The following is a 27170-nucleotide window of genomic DNA, read 5'->3' on the forward strand; positions in this document are numbered from 1 at the left end:
TGATCCTCACAACAACCCTGTCAGGTAGGTGCTATTAATAGCCATGTTTTATAGTTGAGGTAACTGAGGCAAACAGAGGTTAAGTGACTTGTCCAGGGTCACATAACTAGTAAGTTTCCCAGGCTGGATTTGAAGTCAGTTCTCCCTGATTCCAAGCCCACTGCTGTATTCACTGTATCATCCAGCTGCCTAGGATGAAAAGCTTTAGTAGGGTTAGGATCTGAACTGTAGAGAAAATGCCCAAATAGATGAAATCATGTAGCCACTAAAGGGCTATTCAGTTATTAGTGGCAGACTCATGCTCCATGACTCCCAGTCCAGTGTTTTTGGTCCTACATTCTCTCCTACCACTTTAATCTATATAAAGTCACAGAAAATATAAACATTTTTGAAGTTAATTTTTTTTGTTTAGTTGTTTCAGTCATGTGTAACTTTTTATGACCCCATTTTTGGAGTTTTCTTGACAAAGATACTAGAGTGGTTTTCCATTTCCTTCTCCCACTCAATTTCCAGATGAGGAAACTGAGGCAAACAGGGTTAAGTGACTTACCCAGAGTCACACAGTAAGTATCTGAGGCCAGATCTGAACTCAGGAAGAAGAGTCTTCCTGACTTCAGGCCCAGCACATATTATTTTACAGAATTTATCAAATTGAGCAAAATATTCTATAAAACTGATTAGAATGTTTAGATCACAGCATGGTATAGTGTACAAAACACTATTTGGAAGCAAGAAGTCTACATTCTAATCAAGTTACTATGGCTTAGTACTTGTGTGACTCTGGGCAAATCACTTCCCCCTGGCTGTTGAAATCCCTTCCTGTTCTGATTTGGAGATTTATATAGAGCACCTTAGTTAAGCCCATAAGTAATTTCAGCCTTTGACTTGGATTTCTATTTATATTCTCTTGGAATTTCAGTGCTTAATGGGTTGTAAGAGGAATTTAAAAAACTCAAACCACCAGCTTTAAAAGTTTGGGCCAGGTTTTCCAAAGCATTTTGAGAGCACTGTTATACAGCAGAAAAGGGTTTGGGATGTAAAGACAGAAGACCTGGATTCTGGTTCCAGTTTTCTCAGTAAACTAGGTGTGTGATCTTGGGTAGATCAGTTCCCCTTCAAAAGGACTTGGTTTCCTCATTTGTGAAATGAAAGCCTTTGTACTAACCAGCCTCTATGGTCCCTTCCAACTCTAAATCCTGTGGTCTTCTCCAGAATTTTTAATCCTGAGAGCCCTGAGTCTTCTGCTTAGAGCAAAAATCTCAGTGTTTGAAGGCTCCCCTGGTTTCAGATTTCACGAGAAGAGGTTAAGAGCCCAGCTTTGAGGCTCAGCTTCACTTAACCAGGCAACAAGCAGTTTGTGAAATGCCACAAAAAGTAGAGTCGAACATCCAAGAGAACACAAAAGGCAGAGGTGGAGGGAGAGGGTGCATGGAATTTCCTAGGAGGCCCAAATCGATGGCATACATACATAGTGTGGGGTCTCTTTCTCTCTAAGTACTTTTCTGTTTTCCTGGCTTGGAAATGCCCTTCCCTTCCCCCTTGGTACTAGCCTCAGAATTAATAACAACAAATTTTTTTAAAAGGCAGAAAGAAGAGTTGAAAAGAGCGCCAAGAAGTGTCGATTGTGACAAAAAGGAACTAAAACAAAAAGAATCAAAAACCCCATATTATACCAGATGCCTTCTGGGATCCAGGAGCAGAAAGGTCTGTTCTTAAATGCCTTGCTGCTGTAGATGGGCATCTTGAGAACAATTCATTTCTGAGCACAAAATGTACACCAATGGGCTTGGGAAAGGAGGAGCATGAGGAAAAAAATATTGTCAGGAAAGTTTAAGCTGGAAGAGAGGAGGGACTGGGGCAGGGACTGGGACAAGGGCAAGGGCAGGGGGGAGGGGGGGAGAAAAGAGGTGTGTTGCAAAGGGGCTTCCCAGAGCGGCTCACAGTGGAGAGAGATCAGGAACTGTTTTGAACCCTCCTGGTGAGCTCGAGTTACAAAGGTAGGTGGGCGGGTGGGCGGGGGGCTGGGGGAGCTGGGATTGACTCGGTACTCCGGCTTGCCCGGCAGGGGAAGGGTTAAAGGGAGACTGACCAGCCCGCGGTGCCGTGTATCTGCGGACATGATGGAATGTTTATTCAGTATTCAGATTTCCTGTTTAAGTGTCTGGATTTCCTGAAATCCTTGCTATCAACCCGAGGGTTATCCACTGAGCAGCGTGCTTGGGTGGTGGGTTTCCACCCACCCCGCTCCTTTCTCCCTCTCTTTTCCTTTCTTTTTCCCTCCCCCTGCTCACATGGTCCATTTTTCCTTCCTGCTAGTTCTTCTGAGTTTTAGTGCTTACTTATCGTGCGGGGCATTAATGGGCATAAAGCTCCACTCGCAGGACCCCAACCTCTCGGGATAACCGTCCTTTGGAATCGAGTTTAATATCCGACCCAAGAACACACCATATATACTCACACGAAGTATTGCAGAAACATGGTGTGCTGCGGCTGCTGGGGGGAGGCTGAGTTTTAGCCCAACATGGAATGAATAATGATGGATTTAGCTTGGATGCCTAAGCTTGGACTGGGAATACAGATGCACAAGTCCTGGTGAGTTACAGGGTAGGGGGGAGGGAGATGTAAGGAAGGGCGGGAAGTCCAACTGAGATAGGATTGTAGGCGTTGAAAAAAGCTGGTGAAAGGGAATATCTTAATATATTTTTCAAGTATTCCCCCAAATAAGCAATCAGAAACTCATCAGCTATGGAGTTTTCCCACAAGTGTGTGAGGTTTCAGAAGCAAAACTCTGAAAGACTTCACCTCTACATTCGTTGACAGCTGTTTTTTCCTCTCCATAGTCTGATTAGCCTGGACAGGAATGTTTTCCAGTCTTTGCCCCAGCAGCTGAGGAGAAAGAACTCTGGGAGTGCATTGTTTGTTTTCTGCTCCAGAGATCCCCCATCCCTGTAGCAGATTCCCAGAGGTGATTTAAAAGCAACACACAGGGTTGTAACTTGTTGAAACCGACTTGAATTTTGTTGAATGTTGTTTGGGATGACTTGGGAAGTGGGTTGTTTTTTCCATCTTGCAATTTATTGAAACTTTAAATTTTCAGTTCTATTATATTGATTTTAAAAAACAACAGACTCAGTCTAGTGTTTGAAGCTTATTCTTAAATTTCTGGGGCAATACTTGCTCTTGATTTCTTCTGTAAATTATGCGTGTTTTCCCTGGGTAATGAGTTGAATGCTCTCAAATGCATTGTGATAGATTTATTTTGAAATTGCATTTTCTATCTGAAGAGCTAGATTCAAATCCTGGCTTTGCTGTGTACTTAAACTCAGTAACTTTTAGCCAAGTCATTTCACATTTCTGGGCCTTAGTTTCCTTCTCTGTAAGTTTGACCCAAAAAATTCTTGAAAACCTCTTTCAGTTCTGAAGCATAGGCTCATATGATTAGATCCTAAATTCGATTCTATGTGTCACTAGTTTGATCTCTGGATCAGGGGTTCTTAACCTTTTTTGGGGCTTGGATCCTTTTTGCAGTCTGGGAAAGCCTGAGAACTCCTTCCCAGAATGTTCATGTTGACATACAATTGTCGATATTTTTTTTGAAGTTCACAGACTGGGTGAAGATTCCTTGCTCTAGAAGAATCCAGTTCAGTTCCACAAGCATTAATTAAATGCCTACTATGCAAAGCACCACCTGGGCACTAGAGAGATAAAGACAAGATGAAGACCAGTCTGAATCTGGTTTATGCCTCAGGCATAATCATACACTTGATAATTAAGTGGGAAGTTGCCTGAGTGGTCTGCAACCAACCAGATTATTTTTGGCAAAATTCATTTGGGGGATAAATGTGGGGTAATGTGTTGCTGGGGAATACTTTGATATTTATTGTACAATGTATTCGTCTTTTAAGTAATCCTTGTCTCATATAACCTTAACTCACAGGGAAACGTTTAATATGCTGCCTTCCTAAGTGCATTTTTATAGATTCAACTGGAGATGAAGATGTTTCCCTGAATGTTTGATATCAGAAAAACAGAATATTAGAGTTGCTAAAACCTTAAGAACATCTGGTCTATTCCCTATTTTTCTTTGGTAAAGGAAATTGAGATGCAGAAGGGAACAGTGATTCAGAAGATCATAGTTACAGAGTTGGAAGGGGCTTTAGAAGCTGAATCCAACCCTTTCATTTTGCAGATGAGGAAACAGAGGCACAGAAGGATTAAGTGATTTCCCCAGGGTCACTTGAATAACTTGTATTAGCGCTGAGACTAGAACTCAGCTTTCCTGGTTGAATCTTAGCCTAGTATATCTTCTGTGCCCTCCTGCGATCTTGCAACTCTGGAGCTAGCCATAAAAGTTTTTTCTCAGTGTTGTTATATACCAAGCATATTGAGCTATTTCATGAATTTAGCTTTGCTTTAGGGAAGTGTTCCTGTTCCAGCTTTTGATACTGTTGGGAATACTGAGTCTTTATTATTTAACAATTTTTTAACAGCCTCTTTGCAAACAAACAAGGAAAACCCAAAAGGCAACACCACTCAATACAAAATCCTGATGAAGTTCTGTGTTCTACCTATAAAACCCACAGATGGATCTGAAAAATAAATTTTGTGGATTATTACAGAGGAAATTATTTTATCAATGCTTTCAGTGAAAAACATACACTGCAGAGTCCACAGAATGGCAGTGTCCCAGAACATAATGTACCATATGACGCTGTCTTGATTTTCAGTCCTCATGTTTCTTGTAAAAGAAGCATCTCTTCTTCCCTCCTCCCCTCCCCAATCCGTGAGATAACTGAATGACTGACTATTCATATTTAGCATGTGAGAATGGAGAGAAAAGGACATTTTTACATCCAAAATTTGGATTGCCTCTTTTGAGCAGCATTGGGTGAAAGGAAATTCCAAGTTACTGCATTTCCTCTATCCTCACTAGGCATGGTAAAGCAGATTTTCAGAAATAAATAGAGCTTTAGGGTACCTAGGGAAGGTATATTCATATTCAGATTGGAAAATCTAAGGTCTCAGGTCCCAACTGGTCTCCTCTAGGTGAGTTTAGGTGGCAAATATCTTGGAGGTATTTGGAGATTAGGATTGGGATTGGGAGGGAGAAAAGAATAAGAGTATGGTTCTGAAAGGCAATTAGTTTTCTGTTTTTCCTTTGGCCTTTTCATGAAATAAGAAACTCAGTTGGAAGTCTAAAGACCCAAGTTCAAATCTTCATTTTTACTACCTGTGTGATCTTAAGCAATTCATTACAATTCAACAAGTAGCTACTAAATGTAAAAGCCCTATACAAGGGATTTTCCTAAGACTGACTATATCACTCTCCTACAAAATACATTCCATTGGCTTTCTGTTACTTCTAGAATCAAATGTAAACTCCTTTGTTAGTTATTTAAAACTCTTTAAAACTAGGGCCCAACTGACTTTTTCATCCTAAGGACACATCACTCTCCATTCATATACACTAGAGGGCTTAAGTCACTTGCTCAAGACTACCTTGCTAGTTAGGACCAGAGCTAGAATGAGAACCTGGTCTTTTTTTTTCTTTCATTTTAAAAATTATGAACTTAAGAAACACCAGATCAAATGAGCATTAGCATATACGTTGTAGAGCAGGAGAGGATTGTACATGAAACTGAATCTCTGTTATGTAGATCTTGCTTTTCTTTTAAAAGTATGTTGTAAATTCAGGATATAACTCTCAAATCTGTCCTCTTTGTCTGATTCTCTTTGGCTTTCCTTCTATTCTCTTCCTTTGGTGGAGGTGAGGGGGAAGCTCTATTTCTCCTCCTTTCCTTCCCTCTTCTTCCCTCATTGAAAAAAAAAAGGAAAGCAAAAGCCTTGTAATAAAATTACATTATCAAGCAAAACAAATCACCATATTGGCCACGTCCACAAATGTACACCTCATTCTTCACCTTGAGTTCGTTGCTTTTCTCTCAGGTAGTGAAGAACATGGTTCATCATTGGTCTTCTGCAATCATTGCAAGTCAATGCATTGATCAGAATTCTGAAGTCGTGCAAAGTTATTATTCTTTACAATGTTGTTGTTTTATGAATTCTCCTGGTTGTGCTCACTTGACTCGGCTCTAGTTCTTACAAGTTTTGACCAAGAATCTGGGTTGTTTAACTTCCCAGCTCAGTAACAACATATCCTTTGAAGGTGGGGAGGGTTTTATTCTCTATTTCTGTTCTTTATAAAGTGAGGATAACAATTTCCCTAAGTGTTTTTCTGTTCAGTTCCAAATGCCCATCTCTACCTGCCTTCTGGATATCTCTACCTTGATGTCCCAGTGGCATTTGATAGATCCTTTGAATTAGAAGGGACCTCAGAAACCATATAGTGAACCCCTTTCATTTTACAGGTGAGAAACTGAATCCCAGAAAGGTTAAGTGACTTGCCCAATGTTACACAGGTAGTATTTGTTCCTCTGACCCTAGAGACACAGCTGCTTCCACTGAATCATGATGTTTTGCTTGTCCAGAGCTAAATTCATCCCCTTCCTTTCAGTGCTGATCACATCCTGTAGGCTTCCTTATATCTGTTGTCCACCATCTTCCCAGTTATCATTCTCCAAACCATAATATCATATTGGACTTTCATCTCTTACTTAACTCCCATAACCATTCCTATTAAATCATGTATTACAAGATTTGACCTTTTCTTACGATCTCCAAAGCCACCACCCTCCTTCTGGGCTTCATCACTTCTTTTTATCTCTACTATTGAAATAGCCTATTAGTTGATGGCAGTGTCTCCAGTCTCTCTGCTCCTTAATCCTTCCTTTACATAGCTGTTAAGTTAATATTCCCAATGCACAGGGTTGACTGTGACATTTCCCCTCTCAGAAATCCTTACTGGTTTATTACTACTTCTAGGATAAAATTTGAATTCCTTAGCCTGTCAAATGATACCTTCCACAGTCTGGTTCCAACTTACCTACCCAGCCTCATATTACTTCCCTCCCCTTCATATACTTCATTTTCCAGCCATGCTAGATTAGCTGTCGCTAGACATCAACATACCACCTCTTATCTTCATTCATTCAGAGATGCCTTGAATGAACTCCCTCGTCATCATCCCCTCAGAATTTTTAGTATCACCTAGTTGCCACTTCATAACCTCTCCTCTCCAAGGGTACTTTGGACTATTCCTTTGCTTCTGGCACTGGTACATTTTATCCACTTTAGCAGAATGTAAGCTCCTTGAGGTCAGGAATTCCATTCAAAACTACAGCTTTCTTTCCGACTAGCTGCCTAAGGTAGAATAGGCCTTTAACACACATTGGTTGTGTTGAAGTGAATTGTACCTTCTCCAGAGCATAAACCTTGATTCCAAAATAACTGACTTATACCTATAGCTTCTTCCATCTGTCTCAGAATTATAGCCCTTTGGTACAGGAAAAGCTAGGTGGAGGAGTGTACTTAGAGCACAATAAACACATCATTATGATGTGAATATGAAAATGCAGGTTCAGATCTTGACTCTGGCATTCACAAGCTACGAAGACAATAGGTTCATTTTCCTTATCTAGTAATCTAGAAAATAGGGATTTATATTACCTACCTCATTGGATGGTTGTGAGGAAAGTGCTTTGTAAATGATATAGATCATTGTGTAAATATGAGCTGTTATTAACGATGTTAGCCCATCAAAGATCTATGGTTTTGTTGGTATGGAGATTTCCTTATCCACAAAGATCTCCACCCATCTATAACTCTTAGATTTATTGCTTGAGGCTCAGAGAGGTTGTGTAATTTTCCCATGGCAAAAGTAGCTCACATTTATACAGTTTGCAAAGTGTTTAACATATATTATCTGATTTGATTCTTGAGAACAGCCCTGTTAAGTGAGCACTATAAACTTCATCTTAACAGTTCAGGAAATAGACTCACTCAGCATTGCATACCTGACTCTAGATCCCTTGCTTTAGCCAGTTGGCCATTCTTTAGTATCATTAGGGAAAGTAGCTTCATCATCTTCATATACCAAAGGAACATTTACTGAGGAGCTGTTTAATGTTGATATCATGGAGAGAAACTGATGACATATTTCTAAATTATTTTGTTTTTATTTGGAAGAAATGACGCTTGAGTCAGAGACTCCCTGGAAATAAACTACTGTCTAAAAGAGTTCAGCCCTTTGGGAAGTAGAATTAATTAACTCTTCTGGGCCACTAGAATCCCAGGCACCACTCAAACTGAAATTCACTGTCTGGAATTTGCTAAGCAGATTTCCATTGCTTCTGGTTTCTGTCACTTGGAAATGCCATGAGACTAGCCTGTCTTGCAGTATTTTTGGTATTTCCTCTTCCTGTCCCGCCCTACATCAGGAAGTGCGAAGGTGCACTGAGTTACTAAAACAAAAATAAATGCTAGCAACTGATTTCCTTCCAAACAAGAAATTTGGATTGCATGCTAACATTGAGTTAAGGGAAAACTCAAGTAGATTGCCAGCAACATTTATTAAGCACAGAAAATAGGAGAGACAATCCACATTGTAGAATATGGGGATAATAAGATGTATGGAAATATATTGGATGCTAGACTTCTAGGGATCTGAGAAGTCATCTAACCCATCCCAACTCCCTTATTTTACAGATGAGGAAATTACAGCCAGAGAGTTTAGGTGACTTACTCAAGGTCATATAGTTAATCAGTTGCAGAGCTAGAATTTAATTATATACCTAAGGGTGAAAGACCAGGGAATAATGAAGAGTAAATTACTTCATTTGGGTCTTGTTTCTACTTGTATGATAAATATTTTTTTGAAGTCAAAGGTTCTTTCTTCTTAAAGTAAAACTATATCTGTGAAAAATTTTTTATTTTTTAATGATGGAGTCAAAATGTGTAATTTTATCTGCTGGATGTAGACCACCACCTTCCATCCCCACCTCCCCATTGGTGTATTAGCAATACTATACAGTCTTAGTGGGCTGTATACTGGTACACTGGTACACTGAGGAATAAAGCGATTTGTCCATGGTCACCTAGGTAGTCAGTATCAGAGCCAAGACAAACCCAAGATTTTCCATCTTAAAGGCTGGCCTTTTATCCATTATTCTCTGAAGCTTATCATGAGCAAAGAGAGTTGACTTCAGTGTAGGCCAGTCTATTTAAATGTAATACCTTGTGTTTCATAGCAGGGATCCAGGCGTAGTCAATATTTTTCTATACTTATAATCAAGGCCCAAGTTCCTACAACACTAATCACTGCCCTTCAGAGTGGCCATAACTGGACAACCTTAATGAATTTGCTTCTTGCTCTTCCCCAGTGTAGACATTTACATTTATGTAAAGATAAGGGTCAGAAAAAAAGTAAACAATGCTTATTATGTAGCTGAAACAATTCAGGATCCTCCCTATGTATCTTTCCTAAATACTAACAGGCTGAGTTCAAGGACATAATGTTTGTTTGATTTTGGCCCTGTCTGGTGACTTCATAGTTGGAGGAACTCCTCCATCAGCGCTGATCCACAACTGTTCTTCCATTTATGGCCTTAGAGAGTCACCTGAGGCACTGACATGTTCCCAGGTCAGCCAGTCAATCTGTGCAAGTAGCAGAACTAGAAGTTGGGTCTTCTTGATTGTAAGGTTGGCCCCCTTTCATTATTCCATGTGGCTTCTCTTCTAGTATAACAATGTCTTCAGATTTGGTGGCTTTTTCACTTCAGCTCTCAAGTTTATCATGTATTCTTCTTATTCCTCCCTTGAAAGCCAGACTTTCCAGTTTGTGTCAGTAATCTTCTCTTTCTTTTCTTGTTGATTTTGGCATTTCTGAATAAATGACTTTGGCAGACTGTTCCTCTGCTTGAGCAGAGATTATCCTCATGAAGTAAAAATCACAATATGTTTAAAAGAAAAGCAAATTCCAAAGCAGGATAATGAAAATAAAAACATTCAATTTGACATTTATCAAATGCCTGATTTCATTTGATGCAACAAATATTTATTGACCACCTACTGTGGGCCCAGCTCTGATAGTTAGGAATACGTAAGCATAGTTCAGTAGTTCTCAGACTGTGGTCCACAGAATTCCTAAGACCCTTTCAGAGGCTTGTCAGGTTAGAGTTATTTTCATATAATTTTCAATAATGCTAAAAGTGTTTTAATTCTTAATACAGTAATTGTTGATAAATGCAAGCCACATTTACAAAAGTTCTTGGGGGGGGGAGGGTCTTCAGTAATTTCTAAGGGCATAAAGGGGTCCTAAGACCAAAAAGTTTGAGAATTGCCGATGTAGTAAGGTATAGACTGTACCTCTAAGGAGCTTACAATGTTTGTAGGAGCAAAATATAAATTAGAAAATTAGAAATTAGAAAAGGCACTGAACTGTGAATCTTAAGACCTGAATTCTAGTCTCTGGTCAGACACTTAATAACCCTGTTAACTTAAGCAATTCACTTAACCTCAATGAAAGAAGGAAGGAGACCAGCATTTATTAAGTGACTCTTCTGTGCTAAGTGGTTTGGTTTTTTTTACAAATATTATCTCATTTGATCCTCAACACAATCCTACAAGTTAGATACTGTTGTCCCTATTTTACAGCTGAGGAAAGTGAGGCAAACAGCTTAAATGACTTGCCTAGAGTCACACAGCTACAAAGTATCAGAGGCTGGATTTGAACTCAGGTCATCCTGACCACAGCCTTTTGTTCTTTCCATTGTGCCTTTTGGAGGTTCAGTTGCCTCATATGTAAAATAAAGCCAGTAAACCAAGCATAAGAGAGGCTAAGTGATTTACCCAAAGTCATTTCATAATACTTATAATTATTATAGCTAATATTTAGATAATGTTTTAGGGTATGCAAAATACCATTCACATATCTTCTCATTTGATCCTCACAACAACTTTGTAAAAGTAGATATTCTTATCATCCTCCTTTTACATATGAGAAAACTAAGGCTGAGATTCTAAATTACTTGGCTAGGGTCGCACAACTGTTAGGCAGGATTTCAACTCAGCTCTTCCTGATTCCCTGTCCAGTGCTCTAGCTATTACACCAATGGGATAAAGGTGAAAATATCTAGGTCTAGCAATCAAGACATCAGACATCTGGGTTCTAATCCTGCATTATTCACTAGCTATATGATCCTCAACAAGCAATTTTAACCCTACCACAATCTTTTTATTTGTAAAATTGAGGGTATTGAATTAGATATTAACTTGGATTCCTTTCAGCTGTAATGTTCCATGATAGTCTGATTCTTCTAAGTAGCAGATATAGAATTTAGAGCCAAGTCTTTCGACCCAGAGTCCAATGCTCTTTCTAACACCTCTGTCAGAATGCCCAGATGTAAGAATAAGAGGTGAACCTATTAATTAGCATATAGTCAGTACTGAGGAGTTCAACAGATTGACTGGTGGTCACCTAAGGAATAAAAGATGAGGAAATCTTTGGTGGGAGAGGATTTCAGGAAAGATTCATATGGTAGGGCCCTACCTAAGGGTAGATCTCTATTGGATGCCATAGTGGAGGGTCTGGCCAGCCAGAGCACACTAAATAAGGAAAAGGTCAACATCAGGGTGAAAGATGTCAAAAAGGGGAGAGAGGGGTCAGGCAGCTACCTCAGAAAAAGGCACATTAGAGGTTCAGTAATCTATTATAAAGAGCACTGGACGAAGAGAGGGAGAGAGACAGACAGAAATGGATAGTAGATGGATACATATATACATACAAAGTTATATGCAGATTCAGAGAGTTATATAGATACAGAGATGATACATACAAACAGCATTTATTAAGTGCTCATGATAACTAGCTATCTAGGTAGTGGGTAGAGTGAGCACTTATCAAGTTCTTACTTTATACCAGACATTGTATTAGGTTTTACCTTTATGACCTTGGTATATATGACTTCTCCCTGTGCCTCAAGTTTTTTTTATTTGCAGAATGTATAAGTGCATTGGGGGAAGGGTTGAATTAGGTGTTAAGCTCTCTACCAGTTCTAAAGTTCTTTGAGTCCATGTGCCTGTTGAACACAGGAATAAGTCATTTGTTCTTCAATATTTTCTTTTTGTGGGGAGGGTGGAGGGGGAAGAATTGTAATAACAAAACCATTACTCTAAGCCTAAAATGAGTCAGTCAAATAGCATTTATTAAGTATTTATTTGTCCTACTGTATACATGCATGAACTGGGGGACAGTGAGGGTTAGAATTTAACCATAATTTTTAAAACCTCCAGTATGTTTTAAATGCTTACAGATGTATATTGTGTTCCCAGAAACGACTGCTTCACATATATAAGCAGGAAACCTGACACATCCTGCTATAAGCTTTTGGAGGTATCAGAGTCACTGTAGCCTTTCATCTTGACTTCTTTCTTCCTGCTTGAATGGGGCTCAGCTGCCTCTCATCTCCAAGGTATATGGTAGGTTTTCTCTTTAGTATTCACACCAAGTCCCCACAAAATACAGTTCTGTCCCCCCCAAAAAACCATAACAACAATAAAGACCCATCACCAAAGTCTGAGATGAAGGAAGAAATAAATGAAGTGGTGCCTGAAAGTACTTGGGATGTGGAAGAAGAGACAGGGGTTCTTCTAAAAACTAATTGAGGCAGAGGACTGATTCCCTAAAACTGGCCATTGTGAATTGCACTTCTGTTGTGTATTTTCATTGGTTTATTTATTTGAATTAAAACAGGCTAGCCTGAAGTATAGCCTTAAATGTTGGGCCCATAAGCAATTATTAACAATTATTTATTAAGCTAGGCATTGTGCTAAGTTCTAGAATACAAGAAGAAAATGAAACAATCCATGCCTTCAAGTAGATTACGGTCTGAGAATTCATTCAAGAATCTGAGTGCTTTCTATTGTGCTCAGCATAATATCTACCCTCAAGGAATTTATAATCTACATTGAGAGATAAGATTTAGATTCATGAAACTTTTAAATAATGATTCACAGCCAATATGGGATTAAGTAAGAAAAAATGAAAGCTTTTGACAAATATTTTAGGATTTCAGGTGGGGGAGAGTTCTATAGGCAGAGAGGTCTGAAGCAAGATTTGAACCCCAGGCTTCTGATTGCAAGTCAATCATCTAATCACATTTGTGGTTATATGTTATCTCAGCTATTTCTCATAACATTTTAGGATCTCCTCACCTCCTCTGTGAAGCCTTCCTTGACCCATAAGGCTCCCTTCCCCCTCCAGTATCACATAACGCTGATTTGGCATTCACCAAGTACTGCCTAGTACTAGCTCTCTTTATATATTTAGGAGTTTTATTTCCCTAACTACATGTAAACTTCTTGAAGACAAAGACTGTGGATTATTATGCTTTTTTGTCTCCCCATAGTATCTAATATAGTGCTCTTTTTCTGGTAGGGATTTATTAAATGATCAAAGGGTTATGGATACAAGTTACAAGAAGTTAAATCTGTGTCTTTGTAGGACTTTCTTCTTAGTAGTGTCATGTTCATAGACTCTTAACAGGAGAAAAGAAAGGGAAGAAATGGTTGGCACACAGAAAGGGGAGCCTGCAGGGCTAAAGTTAAGGGAAACAGGAGCAGGTTCTTTATAGAGTTGGGTTGGTTAGTCCTTATGACGATATAGTCGAGCTGGGAAAGCAAGTGTGTCAGCAGACTTGAGAATATTAATGAAACCAGGCTGAAGCTCTCAGCATGCAGGGACCCTGTATGCTGTAGGAAGCTCTGTGATATTCTGTGCACTTAAGTTTTTGCATATCGACCTCAGCAAAGAATTGCAAGGGTTGGACTCTTTATCCTGAAGAGAGCCCTCCTAGATCACAATGAGAGCTGACATTTCTCTAGCCCTTTAAGATTTACAAAGCACTTTTTTTTAACTTGCATTATTTCATTTGAGCTTTAAAAAACCCTTTGGGGAAAAGTAACACTCTAAGGTGTTACTTTTCCTCTTTTACAGATGAGGAAACTGAAACTCAGAATGATTGTCTGAATAACATAGCCAATGAGTGGAAGAGCTAGGGTTATCTTCTTGTCTCTACTGCATCATTTGGCACTTTATGTTTTGTTCTCTAATTCAGTGGTGTCAATTCATATAGAAATGGGGGCCACTAAACCACACCTAGGGATTCCTGTGAGGGTTACACATCAACTTAGAAATCCACACATGTTTCTATATTTCATTTTTAGTTAATTTACCAACACATTAAAATCATATAAGAACTACATTTTAATCTCTTTTAGGTTGCATTCAACAGTGTTGTGGGTTGTATTTGGGCAGTAGGCCACATACATGATACCACTACTGTAATTCTAATAATTCTGATAGGATCCCACACGATTAAAGCTGGAAGACAATGATAGTAACAATAATCATATCTAGCCTTCATAAAGTGTTTTATACATGTTATTTTCGCTTTATTCTCATGACATTCCTGGGAGCTTGGTGCTGTTACTATATCCACTTTACATATGAGGAAACTGAGACTGAGAGAGGTTAAGTGCTTTATCAAGGGTCATGTAGCCAGCAATTCTCTGAGGCCAGATTTGACCTCAGGTCTTCCTGATTCCAAGTCCAGAACTCTATTTACTGTGCCACCTAGCTGCCTCTGATACTCACAGATCATAGAGTTTTACCATCTCATTATTTCTAGATGCGGATGCCAAGGTCCATAAAGATAGAGCCCCTTGCCCAAGAATATAAAGCTAGTTAATAAGGGAGTCAGGGCTAGAATCTAGACCTAGAACTTCAGGAGATTTGTTACAGAATCTCAGAGTTAAATGCGAATGCCCAATCCAGCTAGTCCAATTTGTACCTGAATAAGACTCCTTTAGAACATAACTGAAAAATGGTCACTCAGCCTTTGTTTGAAGACCGGTATAGACCATTACTTCTCAAGTCAACCCTTGACATGTTAGAGTCACTGTAATTGTTAGGAAAATTTTCCTTATACAACCCAGTCTTTTCTAGGCATTTCCAGTTTGCCTAATATGGAACCCAGTGTGGACAGGGGTGGGAGCAGGTTAGGCAAACTGGGCATGCTCAAAAGGCCCCTCCAGGGTTTTTCCATGTGAGAGCTGGACATGCCCAGGGGAGCACAGGTTATACTATTATCATGCCTAAATTTGACTTTGCAACTTTTATTTATCACTTCTATTTCTGTCCTCTGAGGCTAAACAGATCAGATCTAATCTCCTCTACTAAGCGATAATCCTTCAAGTATTTGAAGACAGCTAGCATGTTCCCCATAAATCTTCTCCATGTTAAACATGCCTTAAATTCCTTTAATCAAAACTCCTAGGCTGTGAACTCAAAGTCCTTCATCTTTCTCCTGTTGACAAATAGTGAGTTCTTTCCTATTGGAGATCTTCAGGTGAAGCCTATATGTTGGAAATGTTGTAGAGGAGATTTCTCTTCAGTAGAGATCAAACTAGAGGACCTCTTGGGTCACTTCCAACCTTGACATTCATTGATTTTACCTCCTGATTTCAAGTTCACTGCTTCCTATTTATATGTAGTCTTCCCAACTGAATCATGAGCTCCATGAAAATGGGGACTTGTATTTCTTATGTCTTTCACTTAGCATTATCTAAAAATGCAGGATGTATCATGGCTGCTTCATGAAGACCTGTTGAATGAGTGTCTGATTGAGTTAACTACCAGGCCAGTTACATAACACTGCAATGCAAAAATACAGTGTCATTGTAACCCAGGCCCAGCGCTCCCTCTGATGAAGCTAGCACCCCTGCTAACCTACATCTCATATGTGGTATTTGACCCAGTTACCCAGCACCTTCAGGTCCCCAGAAGCAAATACTTTTCACAACCTTAATATAGTAGAATTTCCGTAGCACTTTGATTACCCCCACAATGCAATTACCACTGTAGTCTAAAGGAAAACTTTGTGGTATAATAGAAAGCCTACTTATTTTAGCATTTAATCATATCCTGTCTGTGTTGTTATTTAAAATTTGTGTGTTTGCCTTGTCTCTGCAGACATGTGCTATAAGATACTTGAAGGAAAGAACTACAATTCGTGCTTTTTAAAAAGAGACTCCATAATGTCTCCCATAGTACTGAGACTATAATGGGTTTCTCATACATAGATTTTGAACAAATGAGTGAATGCTCGTAATCCCTGTTACTGGGCAGGCTCAGGCTGGCGGGTCACTTGAGCTCAGGAGTTGTGAGCTGCAGTAGGGCTAATGCCAGGCAGGGGTCTGCACTAAATCTGGTGCCAATATGGGAACCCCCCATGCTTAAAACCCAGAGGAGGAGGAGCCTATCAAACGAGGGCAAACTACTCTGATGGGAAATGAAGCAGGTCGAAGTTTCTGTGCCAGTCAGCAATGGAATTAAGCCCTTGAATGACCTCTGAACTTACAGACTGCCCTAGGTAGGGAAACCACCCCCCAAAATGCAAAACAAAAATACCCAAATGAATGAATGGTGTGAACTGAACTAGGGATCAGCATAGAAAATTTTGACATTAGAAATTGATTCATTTTACAGATGAGGAAAATGAGTCCCAAAGAGATAAGTTATGAAGAACAAGAATTGGGACTTAAGAGAAAGTAGCTGGCATGAGCGATATACAAATAAGTGGGATATCATTTGGACTACAGTTACATAGGAGTGGTCTGACAGTGTGGCATGGAGAAGATGGGATCATTTGTAGCCAGTTTATCAGGCAGAGATTCTGGGGTGAGGGTTGGGGGTGAAGAGGGGAGAAAAGCTAGGTTTTGGAGGGAGGCAGAGATGGAGAATCCATTTGACACAGCAAACAGTATGTACAAATATGTGGAGATAAGAGATGGAAAGCTGAAAAAGGGAAACAGCAAATAGTCCAGTTTTATTGGAACAGAGAGTACATCAGGGATCTAGTGTGGAATGTCTGAAAGGTAGGTTGGAGCTAGATTTCAGAGTACCTTAAAAGCCAAGCTAAGGACTTTGTGTATTATTTTTGTTGACAATGGGGAGTCATTGAATGTTTTTGAGTAGGGCATTGCCATAATTAGACCTATGCATTGGGAATATTATTCCAACAGGTTTGTGAAGGATGGATTATCAAAGGGAGAGAATGGAGACAGGGAGAGCAGTTAGGAAGCTAGGATAATAATCTAGTCAAGAGATGATGATGGGTTGTACTAATAGAAATGGAAAGGAAGGGATGAATTCAAGAGATTTTTGCAGAAGCAGAATGAACAAGTCTTGTCAGCTGATTGGTTATGGAAGGTCAGGGAAATGAAAGAGCAAAAGATGACAGAGTGATTTCATCCTGGATAACTAGGGTCATTCATGAGGAATGACACATTATTGTGTACATAATATGTATCTAATCTATGGCTTGGGTCCCTTTCTCTCCCTTGCCCCCTCTTCAAGCTCTGGGCTTAAATGAAACAGATTCAATCATGGGAAATATTCCTAAAAGATCGGTATCATTTTGGCTTGCTATACCCTTACCTAGAGTTTGCCTAGTAAATCTCCAAATATAGCTCATGAGTAACTTGTGACTAGGTTTCCACAAATGTAACCAGTAGAATCCTTTGATTCCAGAACAGAGTTCATAAACCAATATGGAAGACGTATGAGATTCTCATGGTAGCTCATGAATCCCATTCTTCTCTCCCTTTGGTGCATCCTGCTTTTCCATCAGTCTCCCAAGGTCCTTCTGACTCAGTGATGCCCCATGATTTGGTCTTTTCTATAAGGGAACTGATCATGAGGCTGACTGAGATGCATCTCTCATGTTATTCAGTGAATCTTTCTCTGTCCCACAAGGGCTAGCTGCTTAAGAAATCTCCTTTCTTGGGTTAGAAGACTAGATTCTGATATCAGATTTTCTAGGAGAGTCTCTTCTTCCAGTTAAGAGTTAGGGATACAGGAATGACATCATCTATAGATAAACCTCTGGGGTATGAGGCTCATTCGTTCTTTTGCAGGATACTGCACAGCTACCCTAGTGGCTGCCACTTTTTAGGCTGGGTAACTCTAGCTTCCAGTCTCTTTAATGATATGCTTAAAAAGGGAAACAAAAAGATAAAAAGCAGTCAGAAACTCAGTGGTTGCTTGGTTGAGCACACGTACCTCCTATGTACTTCTACTCCAAAGCTGCTATTAACAACTCCTGAAGGGTGGGGTTGAGAAGAAATCTTTTTGAACCCCCAACTCCATACCCTCCTTACTGCAAAAAACCTTGAAAATATCAAGTCTGTACCTTTTTTATATATCAGTAAAAGCATCCTCCCATTGAAGGCTATTTTCCCAAGAATCTGAGTCAACCAGTTCCTTTTGGGGCAGCACCAGTCACCAAGACTTCATCATGTGTTATTTTTCGTCCTTTTAACAAGGGGCCAGAGGGAGATACAGCCTGGTGTTATGGATAGAGAGTGAGCCTCAAAGTCAAGAAGACCATGGTTCCAGTCCTGCCTTTGTCACATAATGGCTGTGTGACACTGGGCAAGTCTTTTAATCTCTCAGTGCCCACAGGAAACTCTTAAAGACTATAAGTTGTAAGGTAGGAGCTCATCTTCATTGGTAAAGTAAGATTCTTCTTCATGAGTTCTCTATACCAGTGAAATCAGTTCAATCAATCAACAAGGGTTGATCTCTAAGGGGGAAAGAAAAAAGGAAGAAAAATACATTTACATGATAATTTTATTATATATTTCAAAGGAACAGCAAATTGTACACAATAGATTTACAGTTTCATGTGCAATCATCTTTTTTTATCATACGGTATTATGGAAATGCTTGTTTTGTTCCATAAATTTAAAATGAAATGAATTTTAAAATATAATATTTAACATATTTAAAATAGAATATATATTAATTAACTAAAACAAAACAAAAACTACATTCTATATCAAAGGACTAACAAGTTGGTCCAAACCCTGGAGGGAAAGGTTGTGTGAGCAATCAAACTCCACCCAAAGGCTCATGGTTCTGCAAACTTGTGGTATTGATTGGGATAATTCTTGATCAACATCGTAGGATGTCATTGTTTGTCCTTTCTGGAAGAATACCAGTGACAGCAGGAGGGTTATGTCTTGACTTACTGCCAGTAAATAAGTGAATGAAGGAATGGTAAGATCATTGAAATTTTCTCTCTAATGAAAACTTAGGATAGGATCATATCCTCACAACAACCCTGAAAGATAAATGCTATTATTTTCCCCATTTTATAGTTGAGGAAACTGAGGCAAACAGACATTAAGTGACTTGTCTAGGGTCACAAACTCATAAATATCTGAGGCTTTATTTCAACTGAGCTCTCTACCCTTGTGGGCACCCTGGTATGAGATTTGTTCTAAACCTTCACAAGAGGAATCGGAGAAAAAAAAAGAAACTGGAGAGAGAATACCGTAGTCAGATAACATCCATGCAAATTCTGACTAAACATCCTTGAATCATTCAAATGTTCTTTTTTTCTGAACAATACCTATAGTAAGAGAGCGGACTGCTGTTTCCGCCTCTGCTCTCCCTGTCAGAGTAAGCAAGGAACTCTGTTTCCACAGAGGAAACAGACCAACACTGGAATGTACCAAGCACACAGAGTTCTTTTTAAGTGCAAATAGAGGGACACCTGGGAATTAAACTGAGTTCTTCAGCCTTTTTTCCACTGGGAAATTGAAACAAGCGATTACCCTTATGGGTATTTGTGTTGTGCCGTAAAATGCTGTTTGAATCCAAAGCACACAGACTGAGGAGATACTCTCATAGCAGTGTGTTGAACAGACAAGATGCTACATAAATGTTTGTTGAATTGGACCGGAGATCAGAATCATAGAATGTCAGAGCTAGAAGAGCTCCTGAACAAACTCCCAGACCAAACCACTCATTTTATTTTGTTTTTTTATTATAAACTTAATAAGGTCCATCTCTGTTCTAAAAGGGCTTTGGTATGTTTTAACTTTGACTCACTCTCTTGCTCACCCCACTTCATTCTCCCTCTCCCACCCCTACCTGCCTTCCTGCTCAGGATGGAGGCCCAAGGGAGCACCCATAGCTGCCTGCTGTCATCCCAAAGTGATAAGTGCATCAGTATTGTGCCACATGTTTCCTGGCAAGTGACCCATGTATAAGCTGTGCCCTCCCTGATGTATGTTCCAGCCAGAGCAGACCAGAGGTTCTGCTCTGTACCTTCTTGTGACATGCTCCCCCCTTACCCACCTCAGTTATGAACATTTTATTATAACAAGAAAAAAAAAAGACTATGTATGAAAACCATGAACTTCTGTTTTGTGGAGGTTTTTTTAAGCATACCTTAAATTCAACACTGAAGTAACAAAATTGCCCTCTGCATTTCCTTCTGAACTTCCTTTTTCTTTATTCTGGGTATTTTAAATGTTTTATCAGTTCTTCCTTCCTCCTTTCCTCCCCTTTTGCCTCTCTCCTTCCCCTCGTCACTCCTTTTTTCCCTTCTCCCTCCTTTCTTTCTGTTTTCTTCCTTCCCTCCCTCCCTTTCTTCCTCCCTCCCTCCCTCCCTCCCTTCCTTCCTTCCTTCCTTCCTTCCTTCCTTCCTTCCTTCCTTCCTTCCTTCCTTCCTTCCTTCCTCATGGTAAGCACTTAATGTTTGTTGAATGAACAAATATTACTGGACTGCCCTCCAAGTATACAGTGTGGACTGAGGTTCCAGTTAGAATGTTTGTCTTCTGTTTCCAGCTAACTCTGAAAGCTATCACTGAAATCTTGGAGGAAAAGAAAAACCAAACCCCTTTCATGAAAAAACTAGAATTAGGGAAAGCTGTGGGATTTGTTGTTTTTTTTCCAAAGGAAATTTGTCAGGGCATTTAAATGTAATATATTGTAAAAATAGTCAGATAGTAAGGACATTTTGGCAAGAGATGTATTGAAGTTACAGGTGCCTAACCATGTGGTTCCAAGATTATAGTGACCCTACAAGCTGTGTCTGGGAAAGGAATTCTCTTACAGCACCTAATCAGAGACAAAGCAGAGATCATAACTTGGGTAGAAATGAGTTTAGGACATGTGGTCAGTTTCCTGAAATTTTGCAGCACCCCAGTGCTTGACAGTGATTTTAGACTTAAACAAAAATTTTTCTGATTTTTTTCCTTTATCTTTCCAGAATTCTGTGAATGGATTAAGATCACAGTTGGGCATATGACTAGTAATTAGATGTTCTAAACCCCTCATTTTAAAGATAAGGACACTGAAGCCCAGAGAGGAAAAGTTATTTACCTTGGATTGCAAACCTGGTAACTGGCAGAGTTGGGATCTGACTCAAAATCTGATGCTCTTTCCATGATGCCAGGAAGATTGGCAGATGGAATTGCTGCAGTCAATGATTTTTGAAAGATCATAGAAAACTAGAGAGATGCTGAAGAACTAGAGAAAATCACATATCCTGATTTTCAAATAAGGGAAGACAGTGGTATCTGAAGACTTGCCAATGAAAGATGCAAAAATAATGGGGGAAGGGGAGATGCCTCTAAATCCCTTCAGGGATTCATTTGTTTTGTTTGATCCCTGAGGGCAGTTTTTTCCATGATTCTAAAACATGATGATTCTTCGCATTTTTTTTTTACAAGATTTTAAAGCTTGATAGGCTATAAACTCCTTCAGGGTGGGCAGAGCCTGTTTCTTTGTCTTTTTGAGTACCCAGTTCCCTTCAAGTTGTAATCAACCAATCAACAAGCATTTATTAAGCACCTACTTTGCTCTGGGAACTTAATAAATGCTTGTTGATTGACTGAAGCTATGGTTTAATGTTAGGATTAAAGGAGTTCTCTAGTTTAGTGCACCAGGGGATGTTTGACACTGTGTTATTTAACATTTTTATTAACTTGTATAAAGGCATAGTCACCCTTCTGAAACCCCTTCTCCCACTTCCAGCACCACGATCCCTTTTACATGATACAAACCTGGATTTATCTTAGTACTTTACTGAGCCAACAGCTCCAGGAAAAAGATACAGGGGATGATTTTGCTGCGCGTGGATAATCTAAGTCCCTTTTAGCATCTAAACATGATTGATTTGGTTGTTGTCCTTCGTTCTCAAAGAGGATCAAAATGACATCACTAAGCTAGAGTCAAGTTTCAGTGTGTCCAGCTGTGACTGATCAGACCAATAGGAGCTCAGAATGCTCTACCACAGGTCAGACACAAATAGTCCGTGTGAACATATGGGGTGGATCCTCTAAATTTGTGTAATCCTGTGTTTCCCTTGAGGTGTTTCAGTTCTGCTTTGCTCATAGAGCACAGCTCCTTCTCTGATGTGGGCCCACTATGCTGAGCAGACCTGTGCCAGTGTCTTCCATGTCACAAATCAGTTCCTAAGTTCTTTTTTTTTTTTTTTTAATTATTTATTTATTTAACTCTTAACATTCATTTTCACAAAATTTTGGGTTCCAAGTTTTCTCCCCTTTTGTCCCCTCCCCCCACCCCAAAACACCAAGCATTCTAATTGCCCCTATCACCAATCTGCTCTCTCTTCTGTCATCCCTCTCTGCCCTTGTCTCTATCTTCTCTTTTGTCCTGTAGGGCCAAATAACTTTCTATACCCCTTTACCTGTATTTCTTATTTCCTAGTGGCAAGAACAGTACTCGACAGTTGTTCCTAAAACTTTGAGTTCCAACTTCTTTTCCTCCCTCCCTCCCCACCCCCTCCCTTTGGAAGGCAAGCAATTCAATATAGGCCAAATCTGTGTAGTTTTGCAAATGACTTCCATAATAGTCGCGTTGTATAAGACTGACTATATTTCCCTCCATCCTATCCTGTCCCCCATTACTTCTATTCTGTCTTTTGATCCTGTCCCTCCCCATGAGTGTCAACCTCAGATTGCTCCCTCCTCCCCATGCCCTCCCTTCCATCATCCCCCCCACCCTGCTTATCCTCTTATCCCCCACTTTCCTGTATTGTAAGATAGGTTTTCATACCAAAATGAGTGTGCTTTTTATTCCTTCCTTTAGTGGAATGTGATGAGAGTAAACTTCATGTTTTTCTCTCACCTCCCCTCTTTTTCCCCAAACTAAAAAAATCTTTTGCTTGCCTCTTTTATGAGAGATAATTTGCCCCATTCCATTTCTCCCTTTTTCCTCCCATATATTTCTCTCTCACTGCTTGATTTCATTTTTTTTAAGATATGATCCCATCCTCTTCAATTTGCTCTGTGCACTCTGTCTCTGTGAGTGTGTGCATGTGTAATCCCACCAAGTACCCAGATACTGAATAGTTTCAAGAGTTACTAATATTGTCTTTCCATGTAGGAATGTAAACAGTTCAACTTTTATAAGTCCCTTATGACTTCTCTTTGCTGTTTACCTTTTCATGCTTCTCTTCATTCTTGTGTTTGAAAGTCAAATTTTCTTTTCAGCTCTGGTCTTTTCATCAAGAATGCTTGAAAGTCCTCTATTTCATTGAAAGACCAATTTTTCCCCAGAAGTATTATACTCAGTTTTGCTGGATAGGTGATTCTTGGTTTTAGTCCTAGTTCCTTTGACTTCTGGAATATCCTATTCCATGCCCTTCGATCCCTTAATGTAGAAGCTGCTAGATCTTGTGTTATCCTGATTGTATTTCCACAGTACTCGAATTGTTTCTTTCTAGCTACTTGCAATATTTTCTCCTTGACCTGGGAATTCTGGAATTTGGCCACAATATTCCTAGGAGTTTCTCTTTTTGGATCTTTTTCAGGTGGTGATTGGTGGATTCTTTCAATATTTATTTTGCCCTCTGGTTCTAGAATCTCAGGGCAATTTTCCTTGATAATTTCCTGAAAGATGATGTCTAGGCTCTTTTTTTGATCATGTCTTTCAGGTAGGCCCATAATTTTTAAATTGTCTCTCCTGGATCTATTTTCCAGGCCAGTTGTTTTTCCAATGAGATATTTCACATGATCTTCCATTTTTTCATTCTTTTGGTTTTGTTTTGTGATTTCTTGGTTTCTCATAAAGTCATTAGCCTCCATCTGTTCCATTCTAATTTTGAAAGAACTATTTTCTTCAGTGAGCTTTTGAATCTCCTTTTCCATTTGGCTAATTCTGCTTTTGAAAGCATTCTTCTCCTCATTGGCTTCTTGAACCTCCTTTGCCAATTGAGTTAGCCTATTTTTCAGGGTGTTATTTTCTTCAGCATTTTTTTGGGTCTCCTTTAGCAGGGTGCTGATCTGTTGTTCATACTTTGCTTGCAAGTCTTTTATTGCTCTTCCCAGTTTTTCCTCCACCTCTCTAACATAATTTTGAAAATTTTTTGAGCTCTTTATGAGCTTTTCCCAGGTCTGATCCCATTGAGTGGGCTGGGATGTAGAAGCACTGACTTCCGTGTCTTCCCCTTATGGTGAGCACCGCTCTTCCTCATCAGAAAGGAGGGGAGGAGAAACCTGCTCACCAAGAAAGTAACCCTCTATAGCCTTGGTTTTTTTCCCTTTTCTGGGCATTTTCCCAGCCAGTGACTTGACCTCTGAATGTTCTTCTCACACCCACCTCGCCTCCTGATCCTCCCAGCCAGCGCTTGGGGTCTGAGACTCAAATGCTGCTTCCCAGCCTCAGGGCTTTTGGCGGGGCCAGGGCTGCTATTCAGTGTGAGATCAAGTTCAGCTGCCCGGGTGGGGGCAGGGCTGCCTCACGGGCTCAGTTCCCTCAGGGGGTTTATGCAGAGACCTTCAACAATGGATCCGGGCTCCTGCCTGCTTGGGGAGCCCCCTGTCTGCTCCCACGTCTGCTGGTGCCTCCCGAGGGGGCTTGAGTAATGGGGGCTCCCCACTCCCCTCTTGACCCGCTGAAGAGACCCTCTCACCAACCCTTGTCACCTGTGGGTGGAGGGACCCGCACGGCTGCTGGAGATTCTGTCCCTGAAGCCTGCTCGGATCTGCTCCCCGCTTGGATCTACTCCTCTCGGCCCCAGACAGCCACGGCAGGGTTGTTCTTGGCTCCCAGTCCGCTGCACAAAGAACCTTTTGCAAGAGGTTTTCAGGCTCTCTGGAACAGAAATCTTATCCGCTCCGCTGTTATGTGGCTTCTCCTGCTCCCGAATTTATTGGCAGCTCTTTACTACAGATATTTCGTGGGCTGTGGGTTCGGAGCTAGCGTATTTGTGTGTTTCTACTCCACCATCTTGGCTCCGCCCCCCCCAGTTCCTAAATTTTTAAGTGAGACTTTGAGAGTGTCACTTCTTGTGACCACATGGGAACGCTTGCCCTGTGTGAGTTCTCCATAAAACAGCCTTTTGGCAAGTGTACGTTTTGCATTTGAACAACATGGCCAGCCCATCAGAGTTGTGCTCTCTGAAGAAGAGTTTGAATGCCTATCAGTTTAGTTCAGTTTAGGTACCTTATCCTGCCAGGTGATCCTCAGAATCTTCCTAAGACAGTTCAAATGGAAGAGATTCAGTTTCCTGGCATGGCGCTGGTAGACTGTCCATATTTCACAGGCATACAACAATGAGGTTAGCACAACTGCTCTGTAGACCTTCAGTTTGGTAGTCAGTCTAATACCTCCTCTCTTCCATACTTTCCTTCAGAGTCTCCCAAACACTGCGCTAGCTTTGGCAATGCATGCATCAACCTCATTATCAATCTAAACATAGGATTAATTAAATCACATTCTAATCTTCTCCCTTTACCATGTTGCTGGGTATTATCCCTCCTCTAGTCTTCCCCAACTGTCATGAAATCATTCTTCCCTGATATCCAGACTTTTTAGTTCTTTTTTCTTGTTTCCATTCATGACTCAAATACTTCAACTGATCTGTAATCTTGTGAATTTGGGAGTTCCCTCCAACACAGATTATTCTCATTAACATTGCATTAACACAGCCCCCTACCCCTTTCTCTAGGCAAAAGTTAGTCCCATAAAGTCAGTATTCCTCTTTGAGCTCATGACGTTATCATCTCCCCAGTAATCATAAATCTTACTCATTATTCTTTTTTCTCCTTCTCTCTTCTCTAGCTCAGCACAGATAACCAGTTATCAATCTGTAAAATGTTGCAACATTTCCTACCAAACAAGAGTTAGAGAGGGCCTAGAGGAGTAGCCCTTATGGCTTCCCTTAAGCCACTAGGGGCCTTATCACACTTTCCGTGTCCTTGAACTGGAGCCAGTTCTTGACCAGATGCAGATAAGTCTGTCTCTTAACCACTTCAACCTTTTGGTCGCCATACCACAGGGTATATTTGTCAAATTTGTAAATAACAAAGCTGGGGTGAGGGAGAGCTAACACTCTGAATGAAATAAGTATCAAAATATCTAGAATATCAGACATAAATAAATAGAGATAAATAAAAATTCTCACTCTGGTTCAAAGAGTCAACTTAATAAGTGTAAAATGGTGGCATACATATCCATTCATCTGGAAAATGTCTAGAATGTTAGTGGATTATAACGTCAGTACAAAGGTCAATGCCAATACAAATTAAGTGTGATGTTGACTCCAAAAAACCTATTGTAGGGGTGGAGCCAAGATGGTGGAGTAGAAAGATGGACCTTTAAAAGCTCCCCGACAAAGCCTATAAAATACCTGTAAAAAATGACTCTAAACAAATTCTAGAGCAGCAGAAGCCACAAAACAACAGTGAAAGAGATTTCCAGCCCAAAACAGTCTGGAAGGCCAACAGGAAAGGTCTATTGCAATGGGCACAGAGTGGAGCGTAGTCCAGCGTGGGCACAACATGGCAGGCACAGGACCTAGAACAAGTTTCAGGGAGCTACCAGCAGCAGCAGTTCCCAGATCGCTCAACCCACAAATGTCAAAGATAGCTGCAAAGGTTAGTGAGAAAGCTCTTTCACCCAGGAGAAGGGAGTGTGTTCTGGACTGCTGGCAGCAGCCACTGTAGCATCAGCGTCCATTTTTGGAGCCCTCTGCCTAAAGCCCCTGAGGGAATTGAGCTGCTGATCTGAATCTCAGCCCTGAATCTCAGCCCTGAGCTCAGCCCTGGGGCGAGGAGGAGCTCTGACCTGTTGGAGCTGGTGGAGGCTCTGGAGAGGGAATCCTACTCATAGATAATGGGCAGAGGAGTGCTTGGGGTTGCTCCTAGACCAGAGTGCAGGCCAGGAGAGGTGTAAACTCCTCTCCCTTGATTGTGCCACTTTGGAGAACTGAGAATTTACAGGTCTCCAGAGTATGCCCTCCTCTTGATAAAGGACTCAAAAGTAAAGTAACAGACTGGGAAAATGCCCAAAAAAGGGGGAAGAAAAGACCATAGAAGGTTATTTTTCTTGGTGAACAGGTATTTTCTTCCATCCTTTCGGGTGAGGAAAAGCAATGCTTAACATCAGAGGG

At 40.3% G+C, this 27170-nt stretch overlaps 1 protein-coding gene across 4 annotated transcripts in view; it reads left to right on the top strand.

Moving 5' to 3' along the window:
* The first annotated feature begins 1837 nt into the window (after positions 1 to 1837).
* ASAP1 (ArfGAP with SH3 domain, ankyrin repeat and PH domain 1) overlaps positions 1838 to 27170 on the top strand; it is a 483861-nt gene continuing 458528 nt past the window's right edge. For 3 of the 4 annotated variants that reach the window (XM_072603061.1, XM_072603063.1, XM_072603066.1), the window contains exon 1: positions 2033 to 2592. The gene's annotated coding sequence lies outside the window, so the exon portion shown is untranslated. Of the gene's footprint in view, positions 1998 to 2032; positions 2593 to 27170 lie in introns of those variants that run through there. The other variant, XM_072603062.1, reaches the window with a different exon arrangement.

Source organism: Notamacropus eugenii, chromosome 4 (genome assembly GCF_028372415.1).
Source record: "Notamacropus eugenii isolate mMacEug1 chromosome 4, mMacEug1.pri_v2, whole genome shotgun sequence".
Classification (NCBI taxonomy): domain Eukaryota; kingdom Metazoa; phylum Chordata; class Mammalia; order Diprotodontia; family Macropodidae; genus Notamacropus; species Notamacropus eugenii.